The following is a 15,147-nucleotide window of genomic DNA, read 5'->3' as shown; positions in this document are numbered from 1 at the left end:
AATTTTGCTGTTCCGCTGCTGTTTTGGGTTAATAACAAAAATTGTTCGCTGTTGTCGTTCACTGTTGTGTACAAAGCACAAAAATTAATTTTTTTTTAGCGCTGAAACGTATTTAGATTATACTTCAGTTTTAAAAGATATATGAAAAATCTTAGGTTAATAGATTAATTAAACAGTTTTATCTTCCACTTATATCAAAAACACTATACTTATTAACTTACTACTTTACAAATCAATTGTGAAAAATCATATATGTATCAATTGTTCTAAAAAATAATCTGGAAAAATGATTTTTATGTGTAAACTAGAATTTTTCTATCTAAAATAAAAATTTATGCATAGAAATTTAGAAAATCAAAAATTCATAATCGCGAAATTTCAAATTTCATTCAACTTTTTCACTGTTTTCTTTCACTTATCTCTTATTAGTAGGTTTACTTTTCAAAATAATTTTGAACTCTCAGAAGATAGAAGAAAGGTATTAGGAGATATTTAAAATTCAATCATATAAGTATGTATGTATATATATCCATAAGATATTTACAAATTTCCATTATAGCACGTAAACATTCCCGGTAAACTACATTTTATATTATTTTTTATATTACACGCGGTAATAAAACTGTAACCGATTTTCTGTACATAAAACGAATTTGCAAGTAGAACTAACTCACCAAAATTTATGCAGAAATATCTACGTATACATATATAAAAAACATAAATTAAATATTCTTTAAAAGCACGTTTAACAATTAGAAATGACAATATCACCAGTTTTACATAAATTCACTACTTATAAAATTTTGTTTATTTTAGTAATATTAATTAAAAAAAAATTAAATTTATTTTTTTACCGCTTTGATATTTGCGTATCAACTCAATTAAAGTTAAATTTTAAATATTCGTAAAATTTAAATTTGTTCTAGAAAACTTCTAAATAAATTTACTAAAAAATTTTTACAAAAATAAAATGTTATAAAATTATAATAAATGTATACTATAATTATGCATGCATATACATACAAACGTATAAATAAATATACAAATTTTTAAATAAATAAACATACAAATTTACATACATAACGTACATTTATAACTATTTTATAAAAGAATACGACGTAAAAAAATTTTTCAACGCTGAGGTTATTTCTTTCGTTTTCCATACCAGCTTACACACTTAAGTATATACATAGTATACTTTTTATTTTTCGTGTTAAGGTTACACATAAACAAAAAAAATACTTGTTTATTAAAAATTTAAATTACTGACAAAAAATAACGAAACTGTTAATATGAACTCTCTTAATATAAAAAGTAAGAGACGAAAACTACTGAAAGAAAAAGTGGAAAAAGCTAAAATTTTTAATATTAAATTGAATTTTAACAAAAACAATAATAAAGATACTTTATAGTCTGTTATTTAGTTGTTATATTTCTTGTTCAACCTTGACATTGAACCCCACGAAAATTGATTTATTTTATTTTTTCTATAATTATAACGATTTATAAATCAAAACCGGTAGGCAATATAAGTCCCCACAAAAAATTTTTTGTGTTAAATTATTTTAAAAAGGAAAATATTAAAGAACCATTTCATTTTGTATTTGACAAAATTGTTTATTATGCAGAATATTGAAAAAAGAAAATTTAAACCTTTCATACTACTATACTCAAATGTCTACTGTTTGAACAAACGCCGTTCGTAATTAAAGCAAATAAATTCGGATCAAACTTATGGTTTGTAAAGTAGCACATTTCTTTTAGCAAAATAAACGTATTTCTAAAAACATAAAAACAATTTTTTATATTTAAATCATTCTCATAAACACACGAAAATAAATGTAAATATTGCATACTTTTGGGACAACAACAAAAATTTAAAGAAACATATTAACACAGTGGTCAATATGAGCAATTATATTTTATTATTGTAGAATAATTATCATTAGTATTTGATGTTTATAGAAGTTTTAAATATCTTAGAGGTTCGGAAAAATAAGTTGACGAAAATTTAAAACAATTCTTCTAACGAAATAAAATATTTAATAATTTCTAGTAGTTGCTAAAATTTCAAATTCCTTAATTTGAAAGAAAAATCAGCTTATCATTTTTACATTTACTCATATATAGATAAATAAGTTTTTATGAACAAGATCCTTTTGTGAATTGAAATGTATCACAAGAAAGAATGAAACTAACAACCAAATATTTTTTCCAGGATCGATTTTGTTGGAAATTCACAAAAAACCTGAAGACTACTAATAAATAAGTGCAACGTATGAATTTCAAAATAAGTCTCCAATTATATTTCTTCTAAAAAACTAAAAGGAACGTCTTCTTTTCGACATTTATTAAAAATTTAAAAACCATTATTTAAAAATTTGCATTTAACTTTAGAACTTTTCTGTAAGATTCGATAAAGTTTTGTATTTTTTTGTAACCATATAAGACACACTGCTCTTACACTTGTTAAAATAATCTTATATAACATGACAGATCCTTATTAAAGGTTGGCAATAAATTGTAATAATAATGCAATATGAAAATGTATGTGACTCAAATTAAACTCGGGTTGCCGTTATAAAAAATCGAAAAGATATAATGTTGCATAAGAATAAGGAAGATAATTTCCAATGAATGCAAGCGCACTATACAAAATACAAAAATACAATAAAATTTTACTTTTTTTTTATTTAAAAAAAGAAGTTTAAATATAAACGAAATATGATTTATCGAATTCTAAATTTATATAATATGCATTTTGTGTATTATTTTTAATTTAAATCTTAATTCATATAGCTTGCATATGCAAATATACTTATGTGTAGGAATACCATAGATTATTTTATACTGGTACGAATGTATGTTCGAAGGGTATATTATATTTGCCTTACCGTTTGTGACGCTAAGAAAAAATGGTAAGAGATATAGACGCAAGTGTATGTTTTTTATCAGCGTCAAATTCTGAGTCGATTTAGCTTTGTCTATCCCTGTCCGTCTGTTCGTCTCAACAATAACTCAAAAACTAATTAAGCCGAGTTCACAAAATTTTCATTATAATTTTTTCACTATAATTTTTTTATTATAGTAAATGCCAAAACACTATTTAAATTGGACATGATCGGGGTACTGGTTCGGGTAGCTGAAATACGAACTCAAAATTTAATTCACTATATCTTAAAAACCGTAAAAGCTGTGGCAGTGAAATTTCGCATAAATAAATATATTAGTTGGGCCGATGTGTTTGATAAAATTGCTTGGTTTTTTCTGGTAGCTGCCATACAACTTCAATAGTAATTTGGCCATATCTTAGAAAATAATAAAAACACAGTACAGAAATTTGAAATATGGTAATATGGCAACTTAAAATCATAGTCTCTCCCATGGTCAGCTATATAACATATTTATTGGTGCATAGGATAACAAATTCGTACGGGTAACACAGAGTTGACATAGTCAACTCTATTTTTTCTCGTTTTAGTACAAAAGCATACACTCTATATTTATTATAGTGCATAAAATATTTATGCAAATTAATTTTAAGGATATATGCATGGTATATAACGAATATAAATATATATATACATACATGATAATATATAATTACATAACTGCATTATGCATATTTTATTTTATCATATTTAAATTTTTGCATTTCAAAATAGCTAGCCAATGAATAATTAGTGTTATTGAACACCAAAGAAATTAATTTTTTCCGGAAATCGAATTTTATTTATTTTTATTACATGAATAGTCATAAAAACATAAGAATTGTGTAGAATTCAATATTATTATGCTTTGAATATAAGTGCATTTTATAAATTTTTTTTTAATTTTTGTTCCTAATTATAGAAATATTATAATCAATTTTGTGATAGATTTACACTGCGTCTACTGCGAATGGTAATTCTTATTCAATATAAAAAGAGCTTTTGTTGACGATTCAAATGAAAAAGTGTAGTCTGTCTGACCATGGTTTGTAATATAGCACATTTTTAAAAATAAAAACCATCTGTTTAAAATATTTTCTTCTTATCATACAAAAGTTTGCATAAATTTCGGGGAAGTCTTAAAGTTAATACTGTAACTATTATCGTTCCATATCATGTCAATTCCATATTTTTATGTCACTATTAGCTGAACATCACTCTATGAGCTGGATAAGTTATAAATTGAAAGCTTTTTAAAAGGATTTGAAGAACTATATCTCGAAAAGAGGAATTATACAGAAAAGTGTCTTGTTGTAGAAAAAAAAAATATACTAAAATTAAAATCTATTTGCAAAAAAAATTTCAATTTCCTGTCTTTAATGATGTGGAAGACTTATGAAAAGTACGACCCAAAAGCTTATTTTGATATTTTTTTTTCATTTTATATAAAATAGAAAACTAAGGTAAGTACTTATTTAACCTTAGTATTTTGTAATTGCAATTCATTTATATGCGTGTCTTTTGAAAATAGTTTTGAGCGTATGTTTGTAAAATGTAATTTTGAGATTTCTTTCCAAAAATTTTTTGAAACTGGAGATATAAATTTTAAAAACCGATCACATATAAAAATTTTATATGAAATCAGAATTTTTGCTCTACGAATTTTAGCGTCATCCTGTACACAATTTAAATTATTTAAAAAACTAAAAAAATTTTTAAAAGTCTCATATTATTTTAAAATCTAGAAAATTTAAAATTTCTACTCCAGTTATTATTCATACAGGAAATTTGAAATTTAATTTATTTAATAAATTTTTAATACTTCATACATCAATATGCAATATCAAATATATTGTAATGAACTCATGATTTGAATAATTTAAAATTTGCAATGTAAACATTTTCGTAATGCCGAAATAAAAAAGAAAAATATAAAAATTTTAAAATTGATTCGACTTTATTAAAATTATTCAAAAAAATTTTATTTTATTTTTTCCAAACATTTTATATCGTTTATATTATTATTATACATACATACATACACGTTTGTGTGTATGTATGTATAAAAATATTATTTTGTAAGCTTAAATAAACTTTTATTAGAATTTTGAATTATTTATAAAAATTATAGGAAAAATAATTCATATCTAAAATATTTTTGTTGCTATCAAATTCAAATTATAATAAAATAGAAATTTACATTCATATGAATGGTTTTAATTAAGTTTTTTACTTTTCATAATTTCAAAATTCATGATATTCATATTGTATGTATGCTATGGTAATAAAAGTTCACATTACATATGATTGAGTTGAAATTGAATTTTTTATTTGTTTTACTTTATCAACCTATAACTAACATAAAACAAATACTCATACACAATTTTTATTTTTTTAACTTTATAATATTTATTTTCCCTTCTGCATTCTTTTACTTCACATAATTTATACAATAATATCAAACGATTTTTTATTTAATAAATTATTTAGGTTACATAGTAGTAGTCCAACGTGTACTCAGATAAGCTATACTATTTACTACAACTATTTACAAGAAAATTTTATATGAAATGGCATAGGGATTTTTAACTATGATCAACCAAAGGACCGTAAGAAAGAAATTTTATTAAAAACAGTACAAAAAAAATTTAGTTCACACTCAAAGATCGTATAGAAAATTGAATTAAGAAATGTAAAGTTTTTGCTATATAGTTTTTCTTTTATTTATTTCTTAGAGAACATATTTACTCCGTTCCTTTTGCAGGAATACAATACTCTACAAAACGTATAAAACTACACGAATTTCGATAGATTTCCTCAAATTTTAGTATGGAAAATAATCGTAAAACCGCATATATTTAAATTTATAGATTACAGTTTTTACTCTAGCAAAAAAGAATGTTCATGCTTACCAGAGGTTAATTAACAAACTACTCCCAACAACTACAGAGTATACTTCTATAAGTGCCATATTTCTGTAAAAGAAACGCACTAGTTATTGGTATAAGTACTCGGAGTAATTCTAAAATATCATTAAATTTGAGACACGAAATACAGAAGATGCAATGTTATATTTTTATAAAATCGGAGTGATATGGTAGATGTGTTCATATTTTAACTCGTTCTTTCTTATGTAATTTTCCAATTCTTTTTGGGAGTTTTGAAATGATATTGATAGTTTTGATATCGTAACCAGCGGTTTAAAATTAATTAACTCAAAACTTTTCTACTTTATAATACGTTCTCTAGTTCTATAAAAGTTGGCTACAATAAAGTTGTCAATCAAATTTCAAATATAATATCATTAAACTAATAAAAAAACTAGAACTGTAATATTGTAAAAATATTTAAAGCAAAATGTCAAAAATTATGTTTTCCAATCCTAAGTAAAATGTCGGCAAAAAAAATTTTAAACTGAACTCCTCAGAACCTCAAAAAAAAATTTATGCAAAAAAATCTGCTAACTTAAGATCGGCCAAGAAACTTGAGAACTTGATTTAAGTACTAGAAGGCAATGGAAGATCCAATTTTGCGAGTAGAATCGTTTTCTAAAGGCTTCAGGGTTCTATGGATGCCAAACCGGATTTCTTTTTATTTGATATTGCAATTTCCCTTTAATATTTATTTAATTTATATTTCTATATTTCGTTATATTAAAAAATTTTTTTAAATTAAAAAGAGCACACAAATAATTTCTGAAATTTTGTTTTTGATTGTAATTTGAATATAATAAATAAATTAGCTACTTTGTTTTATTTTTTTTGTTAAAATTCTAGATTTTCTATTAATTCAGTAATGTATTTGAAATTTATTTCAACTGTTTGTACAAAATTCCAGCTGGTTATTGTCAAGATAAGGTTTGTTTGTACACAAATAATTTTTGGGGGTTTGTATACAACTCTCACATTCCATAAAAATGTTTGTCAAAGACTTTTATGGACAAAATACATATAATATGACAAATCCTTTGCATTAATAGACAAAATTTTAATTAACGGGTAAAAAATACAATATAAAATTGAGTATAGTTTAATTTTTATATTTAACTTCACAACAATTTTATAATATCATAAAAATTTAATTCTGTCAGCTTATTCAAAAGCTGTTATTCTGTCAACAAAATAACAAAATACTAATTTAATAGAAATTTTTTTCGAAAATTATATTTTAGCTATAAGAAATTTCTTTCAAAGAGATAAGAGATTTTAAATTAATTTAATTTGAAGAAATTAGGTTTTATAGAGATAAATACACTATACAATTAATATTAAAAATAAAAACATCCGATGAACACACGACAATTTCCTGTCATGAGATTGTCGTGTGTTTTGTTTTTTCAACTTTTGACATAATTACCTCATAACAATATCGCATGCCTTTAATTCAAAGCCAAGTTTTTGCCCTTTTACACTACTTCAAAATAATATGAATATAAAATCTTAATATTTAAATAAGGTTGCCAATTGACAGTAATTTTAATTATTATTTAACAATATTATTATAGTTTTAAAAATCGTATTTTAGTTATTTCAAATGAGATTAAACTGATGAAAAATACACAAAACGATACAACTGTAAGCCTCTTGGCACAATGAATAAACAACATAATAATAATCTTCATTTTAAAAAAATCAGGTAATTAAAAAATCTTACGGAAGTCTTAAAGGTTTTCTTGCAAATTACCGATTTCCTGATTTTAATGTACAGTTTTACTCTATGAAACACTTGGCTACTCATTCATAAATATTTTTTTAGACTTTTAAATCTTATAAATGTAAATAACATGTTATCAATAACTGTAATATTGAAAATCAATAAATTTATTCGGAAGAAACCTTTACATAGAATTCAAATGAAAAAAATAATACTAATTGTTTACGTTTTTCAATACTCGAATAATAAATTGTTTCTTCAATATAATTAAATTTCAAGAATTAGCTATATAAATAACTTTTATATAATAATATATAATGTTGTACTTCAATTTCTCTAATTTATAAAATTATATAAATTACACATATTAATTTTAATTTAATTTTATAAATTACGATAATCACGCGCATTAATAATTTATTGTAAAATTGCAAAGTAAAAAATTATTCATATAGTTAAAATGCTTATTCATAAAATATAACTGTGATGTGAAAGTGAACTTGTGATAACATTTAAAAGCACAAAATATAATCTAAGTAATTTTATACAAATATTGCAAAACATAATATCACTTACACATAAGAAAATAATTTAATAAATAATATTAATTCCACATAGAAAAATAATTTTTGCACCAATGAGTTCTGGAATCACTTTCAAAAACTGTTCCAATTTATTAATAAATTTTTTCCAATTTATTTGTCAGTTCTGCTATTTTGAACTTTTTTTTAAAAAGTCAAAATTAGTACTCAAAATTAGTATGAAGCTTACTAATAAAATTTGTTAACAAAACTAGCAAATTTTATTAGTTGGTACTATACTCACGTTATTTTCGAAAAACCAGAAATATTCTCATATTATTTGATGTAATCTGCAAAATTTTACAATACGTTCTTTAAAACACAAAAAAAAGCATTAAGGAAAATTGTGATTCGTATATATCATCAAAAGGCAATTATTGCAATAAAGTGTAAGTGTGGCTTAGAACAATTTGATTTCGAAGCGTTCTTATAGGAGTAATATGTGTGTATTATGAAAATAATAAGCAAAATTTAATTAACTTTCATAAATTTTGTTTTATAAAATATTTCAGCTACATTAGTAAAAGTTTTACGTTTACGTATTTTAATCGAAATATTTGATTATTCATTTTTGCAGCCAGTCCTGTTTTCTGCCAACTTGCATATTATTTTTGCTTATTAAATATGAAAAATACTAAAATAATTTAAAATTATTCTACTACATTTCGATTTTGATATTATTTTCATATTTTAATCTTAATATTTGATATATTAATTTCCTCATCAAAGTAAAACTTTAATTCAGTAATTTCTGACTCAAGTTTTTCTCATCAGATATAAGAAAACTCTTTAAGGCCATTGACAAACCAAATATGTGTTTGAAATTATACACTTGGTAAAAGACTTTTTTTACCCAAAAGTTTCTCTTTAGAAATATTTGGGAAAATTCTTATAAAATCTTCTTATAAAATTTGCAGTGCAAAGAAAAATAAACAATTACCTGCTCCTATAATTATGTTTTATTTTTTAATTAACTGTAATAATAAAATATTTATTTTAAATCAAAAAAACACATTTGCAAGAAAAGTAAAAAATTCTGTTTAAAGCTAAAGTTAAGGAATTTTTCAATGTTTTGTGAAATCTTACCTATTTTTGCACAAATGTAGTATATAATGTAGATTTAATACTTTAAACCTTTTGTATAAAATTTAAACATAACATGAAGCACAATTCATACAGAAATTGAAAAATATTAACCCTTAAGTACCGCGATTGCTCTAAATAGGAGAAAATTTGAGAAAGCAGAACAATAAATACAATTGATGTGCATTGAACAAAAAATTAAATTATAAAAAATATTCAACCGACAAAAACCTCATTGAAGCATAGTCAAAAAGCATTTTTGGTGACATTGCATACTTTAAGGAAATCGTATATAATAGACTAAGTTAATTTTAATGAACGCTGAAAACGTTATGGCGTTATTATCGTTCTCTTTTTAATGCTTATTTGTCACTCTAAATTTTGTATATCTAACAGAGAATACTCATGATTCCTGAACAAGGAAAAGTAATGATTAGCTACTACAAAAGACATAAAATATGATGTGAAACAGATAAGTTTTCACTATGAATTAATTCAAATACACTTATATTATTATTGTATATATTTATATGCATACATGTATTATAAATGTTAAATATTATACAAATTTGACATTCTTATGGCGCAATTTTTTTATTTTTACTTGAATAATTAACGGCATTTATACTCATCTTATGAAAACGCTATTGTTATAATTACGCAGGAATTTACCAAGTACAAACACATTTTACTTCCACCTACTGAAAAATAGGTGGTACTGAAACTAGGTACTATATAGAAACATTTGTTCTAATTCCCAAAAGTAATTAACTAAATATCTACTATTATTGGGGGCATATGTGGGTATGTATGAGAGGCCATTTATTTTATAGTCTCGTTTTTTTTTTATATAAAAAAATTAAGTGTATTTACTTAGTAATTATTATTAAATGAAAATTGTTATAATGATTGAATGAATTTCGGCGCAAATAAAAACAACAAGCAGCAGATTTTGATAAAAGTTAAAATTAGAATTAAAGTTTACTTTTTTTATTGTATTTGAAAAGCAAAGAATGACGGAATAATAGATAAAAGGAATAAAATAATGCTTTTTAGGTCAAAAAACCTAAAATGAAAAGTAAATTATATAACAATCTAGTAAAAAGAAAAAAAATAATTGGAATAATTTATTAAATGTGGTGTCATCAATCAAGCAACATAAAGAGAAAGGAAAACTGAAATATTAAGAAACGCTAAGTATTTTATACTTGTATGACTAACTGAACATTGTATGCTCAATGCTTAGGCAACTTTCATATTTAATCACTTATTTCCCGCTTTACGATTAAAAATAGGAAGTGTTATTTTACCCGTACGAACGTATTTTCAAGAGTATACTAAATTTACCTTACCTTTTGTAACACTAAGAAATAACGGTCTGAGATATAGACACAAGTGTATGTTTTTGATCAGCGTCGAATTCTGAGTTGATTTAGCTTTGTCCCAGCAATAACTCAAAAACTAATTGAGCCAAGTTCACCAAATTTCCACAAACAATTTATTCCAGTAAATTCCAGAACTCTATTAAAATTGGTTATGATCGAGGTACAGGTTCGGGGAACTGCCATTCGACTTCAAAAGTTATTTGGCTATATCTCAGAAACTATAAAAGCTGTTGCAATAAAATTTCTCACAAATTAAAATTTCTCGCAAATACATGAGTAGGACCAATGTGTTTGATAAAATTCGTTGAAATTTCTTGACTCCTTGTGTAATAATAGTAGTTTGGCCATATGTTAGAAAATATTGAAAAGTACTGAAATTTTGTACACAAAAAATGAAACAGTACTGAAATTTTGCATTAATTAATATGGCAATATGGCAACTTAAAGTCATAGTCAGGTATTGCGATATTCATAACTCGCACATAGGAAAACAAATTCGCACAGGTATCACGGAGTTGACACGGTCAGCTCTACTTTTTCCCGTTTTTTTTTTAAATATGTACTTGAAGATTTTATAACATTAACCATTCAGTAATTCGGAAAGTAAAATTTGATTGTGTCGATTTCACATAATTAACTGGCATAATTTCCATTATAATTAGTAACGCATACTTATTCTGTTCTTACAAACGTGTTATTTAATGATTTTGTAAAACAAGTTTTTTGCATTTATTTGTGTATTTGTTTATAACATCATTAACTCCTAACAGAAATAAGCTGTTGCAATCATACGAATAAATAATGGAAACGAAATATTTTGAACAGTAGCACAACATTTCCAAGTACCTATTATTTAAGTATACTCTTGAAGGAAATTCAAATACAAGACGGGTGTATAGCCATTATTTCCCATAAATAATGTTTGATTTCATAAATACTTTTAGACACACTATATTTGTCTACAAATTTTTAATTGTACAATACACAACAAATGCGATTTTTCTAAAAGTTACAAATTAAACTTGTTTGGATTTATACCACTGCACTACAATTTTGATAGAGGTTGTTATGTATAAAATAAATATGACTATGCATTTAAACTTAAAGGATTTATGATTCAATTTTTATTATGGCGAAATGTAAAACCAGCTATCGAAATTAATATGCGTTACTTTACTTTACCCTATTAGAAGTTTTACCACGCTTGAAGTTTTATAAAATATGAGTGTATATGTAACCAAAAGATATGCCAAAATAAGTTTTATTTCATATTACTCAAAACAGAACGAAATAAGCGATTGGATCAACGCAATCTATTTATAACTATTTACGTGATATTCGCAGAGCTATAAAACGAGAAAAATATGTTGAATAGTGTTAATGTTTAAAGATACGTTTAAATTATTTTTTTTGATTGTGTAACACTAAACCGAGTTTTGGTAGATTTTAAAACTAACAGCTTTTTTGTTATTTTGTCTGTTTGAAACAGTATATGCATCTGAATATATGTATCCACATAGGAGTCATATATATTTATATACCATAATATAAACATACTTGACTTCTATTTTTTATCATAATAACAGATTTTTATTAAACTCAGAACATAATTCGTACAGTAACAAGTAGAGGTAAACTGGGGAATTTCCAATGTTTGATCAACAAAATAAAATGTGTATAATAGATAAAATTATTCCCGTAATCTGTCTCATCTATTAATTAATTTGTTTATTAATTAAAATTTCTCAACTTCAACATTTTGATTACTTTATCGAATTCAACTCTAGTGAGAATAATAGTAACTAAAAAAATTTTTTGTTTTGTTGTTCTTTCAATATTTTACCAAAAGTGTTTTTTATTTATAATTTTCTAATATAAAATCCCCACATAAAATATTTTAATACTATTCAACCACTTGGTTGAATAGTATTGGTGAATAATCCGGCATAGTTTTTTCAAGAAATTTCATTAAAACATAAGAGAATCATTGCAAATATTATTAGTAATTTAAAATTCAATTCCTGTCAATGGAAATTTTATGAAAACATATAAAAAAAGTAAACAACAAATTTAAATCATTCAAAATTATTATAAACGTACGTAGCGTTTGTAAGGCTAAACTTTTTGATCAGCGTCGAATTCTGAGTTGATTTAGCTTTGTCTGTCCGTCCGTCCGTCCGCCCCAGCGATAACTCAAAAACTAATTGAGCTATGTTCACCAAAATGAGCTATTTTGCATAAATTAATATGGTAATACGACAACTTAAAGTCAAAGTCTGTCGTATAGTCTGTCCTATAGTCAGTTATGGTATATTTATTCGCATATAGGATAACAAATTCGTACGGGTATCACAGAGTTGACAAGGTCAACTCTATTTTTTCTCGTTTTTTTTTCTAATTCCCATTAGGCTTAGAATACCCAAAAACTTATTTACTTTAGATACTTTAAAAAATGAAAATATTTTTTATAATTTAATTTTTATTTCTTTATTTTTTGTTAAGGTCATTCACTACAATGATTTGTATGATGTTAAAATAGCACTTATTATGTACACACATACATAGACAATTTCTTAAAAACAAAAAGCACAAAAACAAGTAAGTAACAATGTTTACATTGAAAATAATTGCGGTCATACAACAATAATAAAATAAAATTAAATAAAAATACTAACCTTCAAAAAGATGAGTTAAAAAATTTGTTATTTTTTATATATTATTTGTATTTATGTTTACATCTGTATATACACATGTGTAATTATTAAAAATTATTACATGTATTTATTTAATTTTATATAAAATACATAAAATTTTTAATTGGTTATTATTTTGTATATTGTATGCAAGAATGTCAAAAAAATTTAAACTTTAATCTTTAAAATTTTTATTTCAAGTCACTTTACTTCCGTAATCTTTTTAAAATTTATGAACATATATACTTATATAAATATTATTTCAATTTGATTTGTTTTATTCAATTTTTTGCTTTTGATTTAAATTGAACGCGTAATTATGCATAAATACATTTAATAATATAAACTCATAGTTCATAATATAACATTAAATTAAATACACAATTTATTGTTTAAAGTCCAACTTTGTGTGAATGAAATAAAAACATTTGTATATACATATACATATACAATATAATATTATGAGGATCAATATTTCGGACTTTGATAAATACAAAATGAACTTTAGATTTTTAGTTGAGAACAATAATGGGAATCAATTCCGTATAAGTAAAAATTAAACACGTTTTAGTGAAACAAACTGATTTTCAATATTTTTATATACTTTTCTTTTCGAAATTAGAAATATTATTTTTTTAAGTTTTTTTATCACTTTATTTTAATTTGTTTTTAAATTGATTTCTTTTAATTATGTGAATAGTTTTCAATAGAACCAATTAATTAAAGGTAATATGTTTGAAATTTATAAAATATTTTGCAAAAACAAAAGCACATACATATACATTCATTTCCTTTATTTTTAAATAACAAACTTGTTAGCTGATTTTCTTGTTTTGTTTAATAGTTATACTGTATAACAAATAATAATCAGCTATAAAATATAAATACTAAAATAAAAGTATTTGTGCACCTATACACAAATAATTACATATTAATTAAACACCAAAATACAAAAACAAAATATAATTGAATAGTGCATTTGAATTTTAATTTCTTTCAATATAATTTTATTTAATTAATAATTTATCTAATTAATTAATATTCGAGTAAATCAGTTAAATGTTTTTTTGTTTTGTTCTAATTTTTAAAATAACTTGTTTTTTTCTATTTCTTTTTTTCAATAATAATTGTAATGGAGAACATTAGCGTGAATAGTATTCGACTTACAACGAAATACTGACTAAGCGTGCTACCATTCGTGAAGGTAAAAACATTAACAAAAATAATAACAGAAACAAAAAAAATTTTTTTCTCTATGTTTTTGTATATTGTGCGGTGTCTTAGTTTGGGTTTTAATTTTTGTTTTTTTTGTAAAAGCTAAATTATAACGAAAATAAATAGAAGTATTGAATAAAACTAAAGATTGTGACTATGAAGCAAAAACAACAAAAATAAAATTAAAAAAAAAATTTAGTAAAATATGCCAGTCCATTTGTTTTACTAATTTTTAAATTAAGAAAAAAAAAAGTTTTCAAAAATTAATTGCCAAAAATAAAATATTTTGAAAATCGATATTAACTAGATTAAAAGTATAAGTTGTAAGCGACACGTTGCATGTGTTTCTGCGTATGTACATAGTTAGTTTGTATAGTTTAATCGAGAAAACCTATAAAAGTAATTTTATAAAAGTAATACAGTGAATTTTCTTCCATGTTCCTATAATACGTACATATTATAATTTTCGGAAAAATTTTAACTTCACATAATATTGCAAGTCTGTATGTTAGGCTTATTAAAGCAACTCAGATCACTGTAAAGTAACAATTTTATTTATAAAAAATTATAATTTAATTATGAAAGTTATAAAAAAGGCCATTTTTTG

The 15,147-nt window shown here is 23.7% G+C and overlaps 1 protein-coding gene across 3 annotated transcripts in view; it reads right to left on the bottom strand.

Annotated features, from left to right (window-relative positions):
- Nucleotides 1-13,518, bottom strand: part of LOC129611556 (uncharacterized) — a 32,470-nt gene extending 18,952 nt beyond the window's left edge. Inside the window, exon 1 of one of the 3 annotated variants that reach the window (XM_055524759.1) lies at nt 13,308-13,518. The gene's annotated coding sequence lies outside the window, so the exon portion shown is untranslated. Of the gene's footprint in view, nt 1-1,079; nt 1,148-13,307 lie in introns of those variants that run through there. The other 2 variants (XM_055524763.1, XM_055524772.1) reach the window with 2 other exon arrangements.
- Between the last annotated feature and the right edge of the window lie 1,629 nt (nt 13,519-15,147).

The sequence above is a fragment of the Condylostylus longicornis genome, unplaced genomic scaffold (assembly GCF_029603195.1).
Source record: "Condylostylus longicornis isolate FDR11 unplaced genomic scaffold, ASM2960319v2 ptg000004l, whole genome shotgun sequence".
NCBI lineage: Eukaryota > Metazoa > Arthropoda > Insecta > Diptera > Dolichopodidae > Condylostylus > Condylostylus longicornis.
This window is presented reverse-complemented; position numbering and strand designations above follow the sequence as displayed.